The sequence below is a fragment of the Haliotis rufescens genome, unplaced genomic scaffold (assembly GCF_023055435.1).
Source record: "Haliotis rufescens isolate VD_foot unplaced genomic scaffold, xgHalRufe1.0.p SCAF_15, whole genome shotgun sequence".
NCBI classification, from domain to species: Eukaryota; Metazoa; Mollusca; class Gastropoda; order Lepetellida; family Haliotidae; genus Haliotis; species Haliotis rufescens.
The window spans coordinates 18,625,227-18,640,835 of NW_025963835.1; positions in this window are offsets into that span (position 1 = coordinate 18,625,227).

Consider the following 15,609-nt stretch of genomic DNA (forward strand, 5'->3'; position numbering starts at 1 on the left):
TACTCTGAAGATCAGATGTGTACATATATGCATTCAAACGCTTGTCTAAATGATAACTCTTTGTGTGTGAAAAAAATCATATATCTTAAAAATATATATACGTCTGTTTTGGATAGAAAGTATTGTTACTTGGGTAGAAAAAAACATCTGTGGGTATGTGTTATGTCTTGAACTCTGCCAGCAGCTAGTTCTGAAAATAATGACTTGTCACATATACGTCAGGGTAATAACAGAATCGATGTAATGTTGAAATTCGTTTTATTGAAAACAGGACATAAATCGGCGTCATACACAAAGTAACATTATTGTAAAATATATTACAACAGTAACAATCGTTAACAACCACTTCAAACACATGATATACAATTGCATGCGCATAAGGATAATAATTTCCATTTGCAATTTCTTTACAAAAAAAACAATGCATGAACCATCATGGACATAGTAACATGCTAACATTGTAACAATATTACAACAGTAACAATCAACAACAAAACATATTAATTGCCTCAATCGTGGAAGAATATAAAAAAGGCCAAATAGCACACCAACTAGGTTCAAAACTGCAAACAGGCCATTAGATGAGACTCTGGTAGACACGGCTGACCGAAAGAGGGAGAAGACATGCTTCGAGCACTCATCCTTTGCCTACTTCTTCCCATCTTTTTCTGGTCTGCGGTCCCTGACTTGGATCGTGCCCGAAACTTCTTCAAATCGTCAACGTGATCAGCGTGCAGCATGGGAACGTAGGTCTGGGGTTCACACATATCCTGCAAAGAAACAAAGAAGAGACATTAAAATCTACCTTTAGCGAATTCAGTCACGTGCAGTCTCCGTACAAGATTCAAAGTATATGCCAGAGTGGGCTATTAAGGTTGTCCATATGAATGTGGAATAAACTGATATGCAGCCAACCTACCTTGTGCTCACCAAAGAAGGTCTTGTATCCTGAATGTAGGAGGTAGACCTCGGGATAATGCAACTCTGGGTAACGGTGACTGTTGGCTTTCCTGTCTTCGCTTCTCAAATGGCGCATCCTGTATAAAGATAATAAAGATATAAAATACAATTTATGACGACAAAGGGACGACATCATACATCCAAGAATACATACACAAATATTAAAAAAATGATACACAACTTCTTACAAATTATAGTGTTTAAGATAATACATTAAGTTAGCAAAAGTACGATGTCCCATAGACATAATGCAATATGAGATTGCTAAACAACCTACATTTTGGGACCTCTTTCAGATGAGAATTCACAGTGGAAAATGAGAACTGTCGGTTGGCTAGCAGGACGTTGAACAAGCTCGGAAATGCCTTCCTCTGTGTATATGTTGGTTGCACCTTGGATGTGTCCTCCCTCGAATTCGTAGGGGTACCTGCAGTCAACGATCTGATACTCTCTAATCTCTGGAAAGTGGCCTTTCATAAGCTGTTGAACCTGAAAATAAACAAGAAGACAAACCATAAGAAACATGCATAACATGTTTTTCACCCTAATTTATCATGAAGTTATTAAACTGTGCATACAAGAAAGTTCCATATTTTTGTATATTCTGATTGTTGTTTCCAGATAAATGCAATATTGTCATACATACCGTTAAAGGAGTAACAGTCTTCAAATCTCTGTGGTTTCTCGTCTCCACAGTGGGAAGGGAATGTACTCTTGAGCCATCACCAACCAGGTTTTTCTCAACAGCTTGTAACCTTTCTACGGCGGATCGAGTTCTCTCTTCTTCATCATCAGAATCCCCATCCCAGGATATCAGCCCCTGTCGTGAACGCTTGAGGGGTGAATCTTCATGGTCATCCACATCCTCGCGCTGCCTTTTGGAAGAGAATAGTGAACGTCTGGCAAAGGATCCACACATAGAAACGGGGCTACCATCCGTGGAAATCTGAAATAGAATAATAAATTCATCAAACTCACAATTTACCAATCAAGATGAAACGAATGCTGTATCGAAATGACCTCCTGATCATTAGGTCAAACGTGTCAGTAACTCACTAGAGTATTACATTCAAATATTTACTAAGTATTACATTCAAATATTAAAGACCAAGAATACCCACCTCTGATAAGGAGTCGGGTGACCCAAAACCACTGTCACTTGATTCGGAGTCGCTGTTTCTCCAGGCACATGGGCTGTCAAAGAGTAAGGTCTTCAGGTCGGTGAAGCTGATGTCAGCCTCGGAAGTAACATTCAAAGAGAAACTAGGGGAAGACATTCTTCTTGTATTGGAGGACTAGGAAGAAAATGCAATGCAACTGGTAGACGCTGGATATAATGGTCAGTCTCCCGAGGGCGCTTGCTTATAAGCTGTTTCCTAATGAAGCCAGAGGTGTTCTCTTGATTGGATTAGTGTGAGCTCATTTCACAGTGAGGTGACTTGTTGAGTGACAGAGACCAAGTCAACGTTGATTCAATTACAGCTTAAAGCAACACGCGTTTGTAGGCTTGACTGTACACAATGATCTGGAGGTCAGATTTAATGACGACGTTGAAATACAAAATAAGCTTTATTGTAATCCCGTTGATGTTAATTGAATACAATACCCCCATACCAAGTAACTTGGAGCTGCATTGATGTAAGTGGCTTCATATACAATAACATCAACTGTAACCGAGTTACTCTGAAGATCAGATGTGTACATATATGCATTCAAACGCTTGTCTAAATGATAACTCTTTGTGTGTGAAAAAAATCATATATCTTAAAAATATATATACGTCTGTTTTGGATAGAAAGTATTGTTACTTGGGTAGCAAACATCTGTGGGTATGTGTTCTGTCTTGAACTCTGCCAGCAGCTAGTTCTCAAAATAATGACTTGTCACATATACGTCAGGGTAATAACAGAATCGATGTAATGTTGAAATTCGTTTTATTGAAAACAGGAAATAAATCGGCGTCATACACAAAGTAACATTATTGTAAAATATATTACAACAGTAACCATCGTTAACAACCACTTCAAACACATGATATACAATTGCATGCGCATAAGGATAATAATGTCCATTTGCAATTTCTTTACAAAAAAAAACAATGCATGAACCATCATGGACATAGTAACATGCTAACATTGTAACAATATTACAACAGTAACAATCAACAACAAAACATATTAATTGCCTCAATCGTGGAAGAATATAAAAAAGGCCAAATAGCACACCAACTAGGTTCAAAACTGCAAACAGGCCATTAGATGAGACTCTGGTAGACACGGCTGACCGAAAGAGGGAGAAGACATGCTTCGAGCACTCATCCTTTGCCTACTTCTTCCCATCTTTTTCTGGCCTGCGGTCCCTGACTTGGATCGTGCCCGAAACTTCTTCAAATCGTCAACGTGGTCAGCGTGCAGCATGGGAACGTAGGTCTGGGGTTCACACATATCCTGCAAAGAAACAAAGAAGAGACATTAAAATCTACCTTTAGCGAATTCAGTCACGTGCAGTCTCCGTACAAGATACAAAGTATATGCCAGAGTGGGCTATTAAGGTTGTCCATATGAATGTGGAATAAACTGATATGCAGCCAACCTACCTTGTGCTCACCAAAGATGGTCTTGTATCCTGAATGTAGGAGGTAGACCTCGGGATAATGCAACTCTGGGTAACGGTGACTGTTGGCTTTCCTGTCTTCGCTTCTCAAATGGCGCATCCTGTATAAAGATAATAAAGATATAAAATACAATTTATGACGACAAAGGGACGTCATCATACATCCAAGAATACATACACAAATATTAAAAAAATGATACACAACTTCTTACAAATTATAGTGTTTAAGATAATACATTAAGTTAGCAAAAGTACGATGTCCCATAGACATAATGCAATATGAGATTGCTAAACAACCTACATTTTGGGACCTCTTTCAGATGAGAATTCACAGTGGAAAATGAGAACTGTCGGTTGGCTAGCAGGACGTTGAACAAGCTCGGAAATGCCTTCCTCTGTGTATATGTTGGTTGCACCTTGGATGTGTCCTCCCTCGAATTCGTAGGGGTACCTGCAGTCAACGATCTGATACTCGCTAATCTCTCGAAAGTGGCCTTTCATAAGCTGTTGAACCTGAAAATATACAAGAAGACAAACCATAAGAAACATGCATAACATGTTTTTCACCCTAATTTATCATGAAGTTATTAAACTGTGCATACAAGAAAGTTCCATATTTTTGTATATTCTGATTGTTGTTTCCAGATAAATGCAATATTGTCATACATACCGTTAAAGGAGTAACAGTCTTCAAATCTCTGTGGTTTCTCGTCTCCACAGTGGGAAGGGAATGTACTCTTGAGCCATCACCAACCAGGTTTTTCTCAACAGCTTGTAACCTTTCTACGGCGGATCGAGTTCTCTCTTCTTCATCATCAGAATCCCCATCCCAGGATATCAGCCCCTGTCGTGAACGCTTGAGGGGTGAATCTTCATGGTCATCCACATTCTCGCGCTGCCTTTTGGAAGAGAATAGTGAACGTCTGGCAAGGGATCCACATATAGAAACGGGCCTACCATCCGTGGAAATCTGAAATAGAATAATAAATTCATCAAACTCACAATTTACCAATCAAGATGAAACGAATGCTGTATCGAAATGACCTCCTGATCATTAGGTCAAACGTGTCAGTAACTCACTAGAGTATTACATTCAAATATTTACTAAGTATTACATTCAAATATTAAAGACCAAGAATACCCACCTCTGATAAGGAGTCGGGTGACCCAAAACCACTGTCACTTGATTCGGAGTCGCTGTTTCTCCAGGCACATGGGCTGTCAAAGAGTAAGGTCTTCAGGTCGGTGAAGCTGATGTCAGCCTCGGAAGTAACACTCAAAGAGAAACTAGGGGAAGACATTCTTCTTGTATTGGAGGACTAGGAAGAAAATGCAATGCAACTGGTAGACGCTGGATATAATGGTCAGTCTCCTTACTTACTTACTTACTTACTTACTTACTTTGGAGATTTAACGTGCGCTTTCCGACTGATGCGTATTTCGCACACGGGCCCGGCCAGGCCATTTAATGTGTTTCCGAAAGGGGCGAAGGTGGTCTGTGCAACCCAAGAGGGGGGTTTTAGGGGTTGCTTATATAGAATTTGGGAATTTTGAGATTTGGAATAGATGCCGATGGGATTGGGGAGGAGAACTAAGGGGGCTGGGTATGGTGGATGTTTGTTTGTTTATGTGATTTGATTTGGTGAGTTATTGTGTTTTTAGATGCGTTTTATTAGTTCCCTTTTTATTAAGAATACGCCTAAGGCCTTGAAGTTTTCTAGTTTATTTTGTGGGTTTAGTATTGCTTCTAGAGTTAGAGCCTTGTTTAGATTGAGGGTGGTTTGTAATGCGGTTCGATGTGTTAGGTAGTGTGTGCAGTGGATGAGTGCGTGTTCTGTGGTTTCTGGTTGTTTGCAGTGTGGGCAGTTACCTGTAGTGTGTTTTTTAAATTTTTTTAGGTGGTTATTTAGGTTGGTGTGTCCTGTTTGGAGTTCAGTGATTACTCTGTCGATTTTTTTGGATGGATGGAGAATTTTTGGTTTGGTTAGTGGTTTGCTGAGCACTTTTTTGATTTGGCTATTTGAGTTTAGATATAGGTTATGCCATTTTTTGGTGATTTTTTGCTTGTTTACACTTTTAATTTCTGATTTTGAGATGGGTAAGTTTAAGCTTATTTCTGGGATTTTGAGGGATAGTTTAGCTGCTTTATCGGCGTTTTCATTACCGTATATTCCTACGTGGGCGGGTATCCACAAGAAGGTTATTTGTTTGCCTGCCTTAGTAAGGTCGTTGGAGCTTTTAAGTATTTGATTTATTAATTTAGGTCGGTTTTTGGTATTTTTGTTTTGGAGGGCTTGCAGTCCACTTAGGGAGTCGGTAAGTATAAGGATTTTTTTTGTGGTTTTTGGATTCTTGATTATGGAGGGCTGAGGCCATGCCCATTAGTTCTGCCGTGAATATTGATTGGTTGTTTGGGAGTCGGAAGGATTGTGTGGTTTTAGTTGGTTGTGTGGTATGGACTCCGAAACCTGTGTGTTTGGAGGTCGGATCTGAGGATCCGTCCGTGTAAATGTGACACCAATTTGGCCAATTTTCGTGTATGTATGCTAGTGTGGTAGTTTTAGCTATGTTTGGGTCGGTTTGTTTATTTATTTGGCTAGCTAGTGTTGTGTCTATTTTGGGTATTTTAAGTTTAGGGGTGAAGATATTTGATTGTTTGCAGTTTGGTTTAAGATTTTTAATTTGGTGTTCATTTAGGTAGTTTGATATTCTTTGGGATATTGGGGTAAGTAAGGGGTGTTTACGAGCTAGAGCTTGGTTTTTGGGGCTGATGTTTTGGTTTATTAAGTTTTGGATGAGAGGGTTTGATTGGGACGCGGCCCAGAAATTTAAGCTTAGCTGTTCCCTGCGTAGACTTAGTGGCATTTCTCCTGTTAAGGCCTGAAGTGAGGTGTAGGAGGTGCCATGTTGGGTGCGTGTAATTAGTTTGAGAGCCTGATATTGTATTGAGTCAAGTTTTTTAGATAGAGAGTTGTTTAGGGTGTTGTATGTGGCGCAGCCGTAGTCTAGTTTTGATCTAATTAGTGATATGTAGAGAGAGAGGAGGGTATCTTTGGATGCTCCCCAGTTAGAACCAGTTAGGCATCTTAGGGTGTTTAGGTCTTTACTGCATTTAGTTGTTAGGTTTTGGATGTGAGCATCCCAGGTGAGATGTTCATCGAAAATAAGTCCTAAGAATTTGGTTTGTTTTTGAAATTTGATTGTTTGATTGTTTAGCTGGAGGATTGGGGAGGCGGGTTTCATGTTTTTATGTTTGAATACTATTCCTGTTGTTTTTTCTGAGTTAAGGGAGAAGCCCCATTTGTCAGCCCACTGTTGTATTTTATTAAGAGATTTTTGGAGTAAATTTTGGACCATGTTCATGCTTTTAGTGCGGATCCAGATGGCTCCATCATCCGCGAATTTTGATGTGTTTACTTTAGGGGATAGGCCCTCGAATAGATCGTTTATCATTATATTGAAGAGGGTGGGGCTGAGGATACTGCCCTGTGGAGTACCATTTTCTAGGGGACATTGGTCCGATAGAGTTTGGTCTATACCCACGGTTATTTTACGATTGTTTAGGAAGTCCTGGATGTAGTTTATTATCTGACCTTTGAGTCCTATTTTTTTAAGTTTTTGTATTAGCCCATCGTGCCATACCATGTCGAAAGCTTTAGAGAAGTCTAAGAAGATGCCTGTGGTATATTGTTTATTTAGCTGTCCTGTCTTAATATCTTGTTCTAGTCGGGTGAGGTTATCTAGGGTTGAGCGGCCAGGAGTGAAACCGCTTTGATCTGGGTTTATGATGTTATTTTGGGTTAAGTAATGTTGTAATCTATTTTTAGCCATTGATTCCATTACTTTACATAAGTTTGAAGTTAGGGATATTGGTCTATATGAGTTAGCTTGATTAGCTGGTTTATTAGGTTTAGGGATTGGTATGACTAGGGCCTGTTTCCAGGGAGTAGGAACCTGTCCGTTTAGGTAGATGAGATTGTATAGTTTGAGTAGTGCCTGGAGTAGTTTTAGGGGGAGTTTTTTAATTATTTGGTAAGAAGTTAGGTCTAATCCTGGGGCTGTGCCCTTTTTCCTGTTTTGGATTACGTAGAGGAGCTCCTCCATTGTGTAGGGTTGATTTATTTCTAGATTGTTATTGTTTGGTTCTTTTGTGGGTTTGTTTTCTGTTTTAAGTTTATCTTGGAATTTTTTACTGAAGTTGGTGTTACTGCTAACGGCCGACAAGTGGTTGGCGAGATTATTTGCTTTTTGGGCGGGGTTGGTTGAGTTGTCAATGTTTGTTTTGTTTTTATGTCGTTTTAAGCCTCTGATGGCGTGGATTTTGCGCCAGACCGTTCTGGCATCTGTACGGTTATTTATACCTTCGCAGAATTTTTTCCAGTCTCTACTTTTGGCTATTTGGACTAGTTTTTGAACCTGGTGGTTTAGTTCGTGGGCTATGTTTAAATATTTGTAGTCGCGTTTTGCTTTATTGAAGGCTGATTTACGTTTTCGTCTAGTCTGTTCTATTTCCTCATTCCACCATGGTACCGTCGGTTTGCCTGTCTTAGATGTTTTGAAGGGGATGGAGGTTTTGGCTGCGTTTATTATATAGTCTGTTAGGTTTTTACAATAGGTTTCTGGATCATTATTTTCTATTTCGTTTAGGTTAGCTTCGTTGCAGATATCTTGGAATTGGTCCCAGTTAGCTTTATTGTAATGGAATTTTGGTTCTTGGTTTTCTGTTTGGATTGGTACGTTTGTATTTCCTATGGTTATGTTTATGGGGAAGTGGTCACTACCTAGCGGGACGTCGTGCACTTCCCATTGAGTACTTTGGGCTAGATCTGCGGTGCATATGGTTAGGTCGATAGCCGGCATTTTTTGGTTTATCTTATCGTACCTCGTGGGTTGGTTGCTATTAAGGAGTACTAGGTCGTTTGTTTCTATCCATTCGGAGATTAATTTGCCATGATTATCTATTTTATCATCTATGCTCCATGTAGGATGGTGAGCGTTAAAGTCTCCTAGGAATATAGTAGATTTATCGCTTATTTGGAGTAGTTTGTTTAGATCCTCAGGTTGGACTTTTTGTTCCGCCCAGTGGTAAATATTTATGATGTTTATGTTTCGGTTATTTAATGTGATTTTAATGCCGTTGGCTTCTAGGTTTGGCGTGTCTATTTTTATTTCTTCGTAATTTATATCTTCCCTGATAAATATGATTAGTCCTCCTGCGGCTCTTCTTGTTTTCGGTTTAGCTCTGTCAGTTCTAACTGAGTTGTAGTTAGGTAGTGTGAATTTGGATTTTTTTGAGAATTTGGTTTCCTGTATACAAGCAATGTGAGGGCCTTTATTTAGTTTAAATTTAGTTTTTAGTTCATGGCCGTGGGAGGTGAGTCCGTTGGCGTTCCACTGAAAAATATTTAGTCCTTCGAATATTGGGTTCGGCTGATTGGTGATTTATTTTTTATTTTTTATTTTATTCGGTGAGTTCTTTTAGATGGAGGTTAAAGAGGAAGAAGGGAAGATCGGTTAATTTTAGATTGAAAGCTACTTTGTAGAAGGATTTCATGCTAGCTTTTGGTGAGTTTTGACTATGCATGTATGCTAGGAGTAAGGTGAGGTTGTTTAGGTTTTGGGTGTTGGCTGGTTGGGGAGTTTGGTTTGTTTTAGTTGGAGTAGTGTCTATTGTTTCCTCAGTAGTGGAGAAATCTTCGTCATAGGTTAGATTAGGTTTAGCTGATTGAGTTGCCATGGGGGAGGCATGTGATGTGGAGGATTGTGAAGGTGTTTGTGGGATGGGTGTAGCTGATGATTTCATAGTGTTTGTGTTTTGTTGTTGTGCTTGCTTGTGGGAGAGCGTTGTTACCATATTGGCTGTAGGGTGCTTGGATGAGGGTCGTGTTGTGGTGGTCATTTTGAGGTTTGTTTTGCATGCGGGGGTTGATGTTTTGGCTATGTGAGATGTGGGAGGGTTCGTGGTTGGTTGAGTGGCTGCTTGTATGTGTGAGGTGGGTGCGGTTTCTCGGTAGGGGCCCCAGACAGAGCTGTCGGTTATGGGTGTGGTGTTTGTTTGTGGGATGGTGTTTGGGTGTGGTGTAGGGAGGAGTGGTTTAGATGCAGGTGTAGCAAATTTTCGTGTTTGGATTTTGGCCGTGTCTATGTTTATGTGTTTGTTGGCCTGCTGGGTGAGTGTGTGTCTGTATGGGCATTGGTTTGAGAGTGAAGTGTGTTGGGTGGATTTGCAGTGGATGCACCAGGGTGTGCATGTGCCTGGGCAGTCTGTTTGTGCGCATTTTTTACATTTAGTTTTACGGTATGTGCATTGGGAGGCAGTGTGGTTGTATTTGAGGCACTTTGTACATTGCTTAACCTGCTTTATATAGGGTTTGACTTCTAAGTTGGTGTGGGCTCCGAAGGATATGTGTTTGGGGGCTTCAGGGAATTTAGCGGTCTTTTTGAAGTTGATTATGACAATGGAGGTTGGGACCGTTTTTCCGTTTCTAGTTGAGGTTATTCTACGCGTGCTAGTGATTAGGGGTTGAGGGTTTTGGTCTTGGTTTATGTTAGCTTCTAGAGAGTATAATTGTAAGTCCTCAGTTGTTTCCCTTGGGTTAACCCTAATTACGCCTCGTGTATATTGTTGCCAATTAGGTGTTTGTTTGATTACTGTGACGTGGAATATTTGAGTTATTTTATTTGCTGCGTTGTAAGATTCTCGGTTAGGGAAGATTATCTGGTATCCTTTGTTGGCTTTTTTAATATTGTTGTAATTTATTTTTTCTCTTTTAAACCAAAGTCCTATTTTATCTGCCGAAAGTTCTAGTGAGAGAGTGGTGCCTGAGCCTGCTGAGAAGAAGTAGAGGGCGAAGGTCGTGAGGAAGGCGGCCGGGGAGGGTGTGGGCGATGGAGGTGGAGTGGATGTGTCGAGTTTGCGTTTTTTGGTGTTTTGAGGTGGCGAGTTAGCTGGTTTGGTGGGGGTGGTGTGTGTCGTGTTTTCGCCATACTCGGTCGGGACGATGTTTTCGAGTGACCTCCCGGAAGTGTTGTGCGCTTCCGCAGGCGTGGGTGAGTTAGGAGCTGGCATGTCTGCGAGTGTGGCGTTGCGGGTGTCAGTCATGTTGTTTGGAGAGTTGGAGAGCGTGTGTTGTGGTGGGTGGAGTGGTGTTTTGGGGAGGTGAGTTGGTTTGTTGTTTTTACTTGGTGAGTTGTGTTTAGGAGGCGGAGGAGGTTGCGGTGGTTATTTGTTGTTGGTTTTAGTAGGAGGGTTTGTGAAATGGATTAATTATTAAAGATTTATTTTGTTGCTGGAAGGCTGGGATTAGGTGAGACAAGTGGAAAGCGGGGATTAGGAGATATTTAGTCGAAGGAGTGGAGGTATGTGAGTGGTGGGCGTGGGTGGTGAGTAGGAAAGAGCGTGCGTTGTGTTAAGGAGAAGGGGGGATTAGGTGTTTTTTTGTTTTTAGGAGTTGGGTCAAAGGGTGTGTTTGAGTGGTGGGCGTGGGTAGCGAGTAGAAATGAGAGCGAGCTGTGTTAGGGAGATGGGGGAGGATAAGGTGTTGGTTATTTATAAGAGTTGAGTGTTGTTGTTGGTTTTAAGGATTTAGGGGTTTTGTGATTAATTCGGTGAGAGTGATGTATGTGAATAAGGATGAAAGGATAACGTGATAATTACCGATGATGGAGTTTCCTTGGCTGGCTATCAGGCAATGCTCTGTGCTGGCTTGGGAAGTGTTGCTCGCTTGGCCAAGACTCGATTATTTACAGACCGCTGTCCTATAGCTGGAATATTGCTAGGTTCGGCGTTAAACAACAAACAAACAAACGATGAGAGTGATTTTAAGAGTATGTGAATAAGGCTGAAAGGATAACGTGATAATTACCGATGATGGATTTCTCCTTGGCTGGCTATCAGGCAATGCTCTGTGCTGGCTTGGAGTACAAACTGCAACTGATCAGTCTCCCGAGGGCGCTTGCTTATAAGCTGTTTCCTAATGAAGCCAGAGATGTTCTCTTGATTGGATTAGTGTGAGCTCATTTCACAGTGAGGTGACTGGTTGAGTGACAGAGACCAAGTCAACGTTGATTCAATTACAGCTTAAAGCAACACGTGTTTGTAGGCTTGACTGTACACAATGATCTGGAGGTCAGATTTAATGACGACGTTGAAATACAAAATAAGCTTTATTGTAATCCCTTTGATGTTAATTGAATACAATGCCCCCATACCAAGTAACTTGGAGCTGCATTGATGTAAGTGGCTTCACATACAATAACATCAACTGTAACCGAGTTACTCTGAAGATCAGATGTGTACATATATGCATTCAAACGCTTGTCTAAATGATAACTCTTTGTGTGTGAAAAAAATCATATATCTTAAAAATATATATACGTCTGTTTTGGATAGAAAGTATTGTTACTTGGGTAGCAAACATCTGTGGGTATGTGTTCCGTCTTGAACTCTGCCAGCAGCTAGTTCTCAAAATAATGACTTGTCACATATACGTCAGGGTAATAACAGAATCGATGTAATGTTGAAATTCGTTTTATTGAAAACAGGAAATAAATCGGCGTCATACACAAAGTAACATTATTGTAAAATATATTACAACAGTAACCATCGTTAACAACCACTTCAAACACATGATATACAATTGCATGCGCATAAGGATAATAATGTCCATTTGCAATTTCTTTACAAAAAACAACAATGCATGAACCATCATGGACATAGTAACATGCTAACATTGTAACAATATTACAACAGTAACAATCAACAACAAAACATATTAATTGCCTCAATCGTGGAAGAATATAAAAAAGGCCAAATAGCACACCAACTAGGTTCAAAACTGCAAACAGGCCATTAGATCAGACTCTGGTAGACACGGCTGACCGAAAGAGGGAGAAGACATGCTTCGAGCACTCATCCTTTGCCTACTTCTTCCCATCTTTTTCTGGCCTGCGGTCCCTGACTTGGATCGTGCCCGAAACTTCTTCAAATCGTCAACGTACAGCATGGGAACGTAGGTCTGGGGTTCACACATATCCTGCAAAGAAACAAAGAAGAGACATTAAAATCTACCTTTAGCGAATTCAGTCACGTGCAGTCTCCGTACAAGATACAAAGTATATGCCAGAGTGGGCTATTAAAGTTGTCCATATGAATGTGGAATAAACTGATATGCAGCCAACCTACCTTGTGCTCACCAAAGAAGGTCTTGTATCCTGAATGTAGGAGGTAGACCTCGGGATAATGCAACTCTGAGTAACGGTGACTGTTGGCTTTCCTGTCTTCGCTTCTCAAATGGCGCATCCTGTATAAAGATAATAAAGATATAAAATACAATTTATGACGACAAAGGGACGACATCATACATCCAAGAATACATACACAAATATTAAAAAAATGATACACAACTTCTTACAAATTATAGTGTTTAAGATAATACATTAAGTTAGCAAAAGTACGATGTCTCATAGACATAATGCAATATGAGATTGCTAAACAACCTACATTTTGGGACCTCTTTCAGATGAGAATTCACAGTGGAAAATGAGAACTGTCGGTTGGCTAGCAGGACGTTGAACAAGCTCGGAAATGCCTTCCTCTGTGTATATGTTGGTTGCACCTTGGATGTGTCCTCCCTCGAATTCGTAGGGGTACCTGCAGTCAACGATCTGATACTCGCTAATCTCTGGAAAGTGGCCTTTCATAAGCTGTTGAACCTGAAAATATACAAGAAGACAAACCATAAGAAACATGCATAACATGTTTTTCACCCTAATTAATCATAAGTTATTAAACTGTGCATACAAGAAAGTTCCATATTTTTGTATATTCTGATTGTTGTTTCCAGATAAATGCAATATTGTCATACATACCGTTAAAGGAGTAACAGTCTTCAAATCTCTGTGGTTTCTCGTCTCCACAGTGGGAAGGGAATGTACTCTTGAGCCATCACCAACCAGGTTTTTCTCAACAGCTTGTAACCTTTCTACGGCGGATCGAGTTCTCTCTTCTTCATCATCAGAATCCCCATCCCAGGATATCAGCCCCTGTCGTGAACGCTTGAGGGGTGAATCTTCATGGTCATCCACATCCTCGCGCTGCCTTTTGGAAGAGAATAGTGAACGTCTGGCAAGGGATCCACACAGAGAAACGGGGCTACCATCCATGGAAATCTGAAATAGAATAATAAATTCATCAAACTCACAATTTACCAATCAAGATGAAACGAATGCTGTATCGAAATGACCTCCTGATCATTAGGTCAAACGTGTCAGTAACTCACTAGAGTATTACATTCAAATATTTACTAAGTATTACATTCAAATATTAAAGACCAAGAATACCCACCTCTGATAAGGAGTCGGGTGACCCAAAACCACTGTCACTTGATTCGGAGTCGCTGTTTCTCCAGGCACATGGGCTGTCAAAGAGTAAGGTCTTCAGGTCGGTGAAGCTGATGTCAGCCTCGGAAGTAACATTCAAAGAGAAACTAGGGGAAGACATTCTTCTTGTATTGGAGGACTAGGAAGAAAATGCAATGCAACTGGTAGACGCTGGATATAATGGTCAGTCTCCCGAGGGCGCTTGCTTATAAGCTGTTTCCTAATGAAGCCAGAGATGTTCTCTTGATTGGATTAGTGTGAGCTCATTTCACAGTGAGGTGACTGGTTGAGTGACAGAGACCAAGTCAACGTTGATTCAATTACAGCTTAAAGCAACAAGCGTTTGTAGGCTTGACTGTACACAATGATCTGGAGGTCAGATTTAATGACGACGTTGAAATACAAAATAAGCTTTATTGTAATCCCGTTGATGTTAATTGAATACAATGCCCCCATACCAAGTAACTTGGAGCTGCATTGATGTAAGTGGCTTCACATACAATAACATCAACTGTAACCGAGTTACTCTGAAGATCAGATGTGTACATATATGCATTCAAACGCTTGTCTAAATGATAACTCTTTGTGTGTGAAAAAAATCATATATCTTAAAAATATATATACGTCTGTTTTGGATAGAAAGTATTGTTACTTGGGTAGCAAACATCTGTGGGTATGTGTTCTGTCTTGAACTCTGCCAGCAGCTAGTTCTCAAAATAATGACTTGTCACATATACGTCAGGGTAATAACAGAATCGATGTAATGTTGAAATTCGTTTTATTGAAAACAGGACATAAATCGGCGTCATACACAAAGTAACATTATTGTAAAATATATTACAACAGTAACAATCGTTAACAACCACTTCAAACACATGATATACAATTGCATGCGCATAAGGATAATAATGTCCATTTGCAATTTCTTTACAAAAAACAACAATGCATGAACCATCATGGACGTAGTAACATGCTAACATTGTAACAATATTACAACAGTAACAATCAACAACAAAACATATTAATTGCCTCAATCGTGGAAGAATATAAAAAAGGCCAAATAGCACACCAACTAGGTTCAAAACTGCAAACAGGCCATTAGATGAGACTCTGGTAGACACGGCTGACCGAAAGAGGGAGAAGACATGCTTCGAGCACTCATCCTTTGCCTACTTCTTCCCATCTTTTTCTGGCCTGCGGTCCCTGACTTGGATCGTGCCCGACACTTCTTCAAATCGTCAACGTGGTCAGCGTGCAGCATGGGAACGTAGGTCTGGGGTTCACACATATCCTGCAAAGAAACAAAGAAGAGACATTAAAATCTACCTTTAGCGAATTCAGTCACGTGCAGTCTCCGTACAAGATACAAAGTATATGCCAGAGTGGGCTATTAAGGTTGTCCATATGAATGTGGAATAAACTGATATGCAGCCAACCTACCTTGTGCTCACCAAAGAAGGTCTTGTATCCTGAATGTAGGAGGTAGACCTCGGGATAATGCAACTCTGGGTAACGGTGACTGTTGGCTTTCCTGTCTTCGCTTCTCAAATGGCGCATCCTGTATAAAGATAATAAAGATATAAAATACAATTTATGACGACAAAGGGACGACATCATACATCCAAGAATACATACACAAATATTAAAAAAATGATA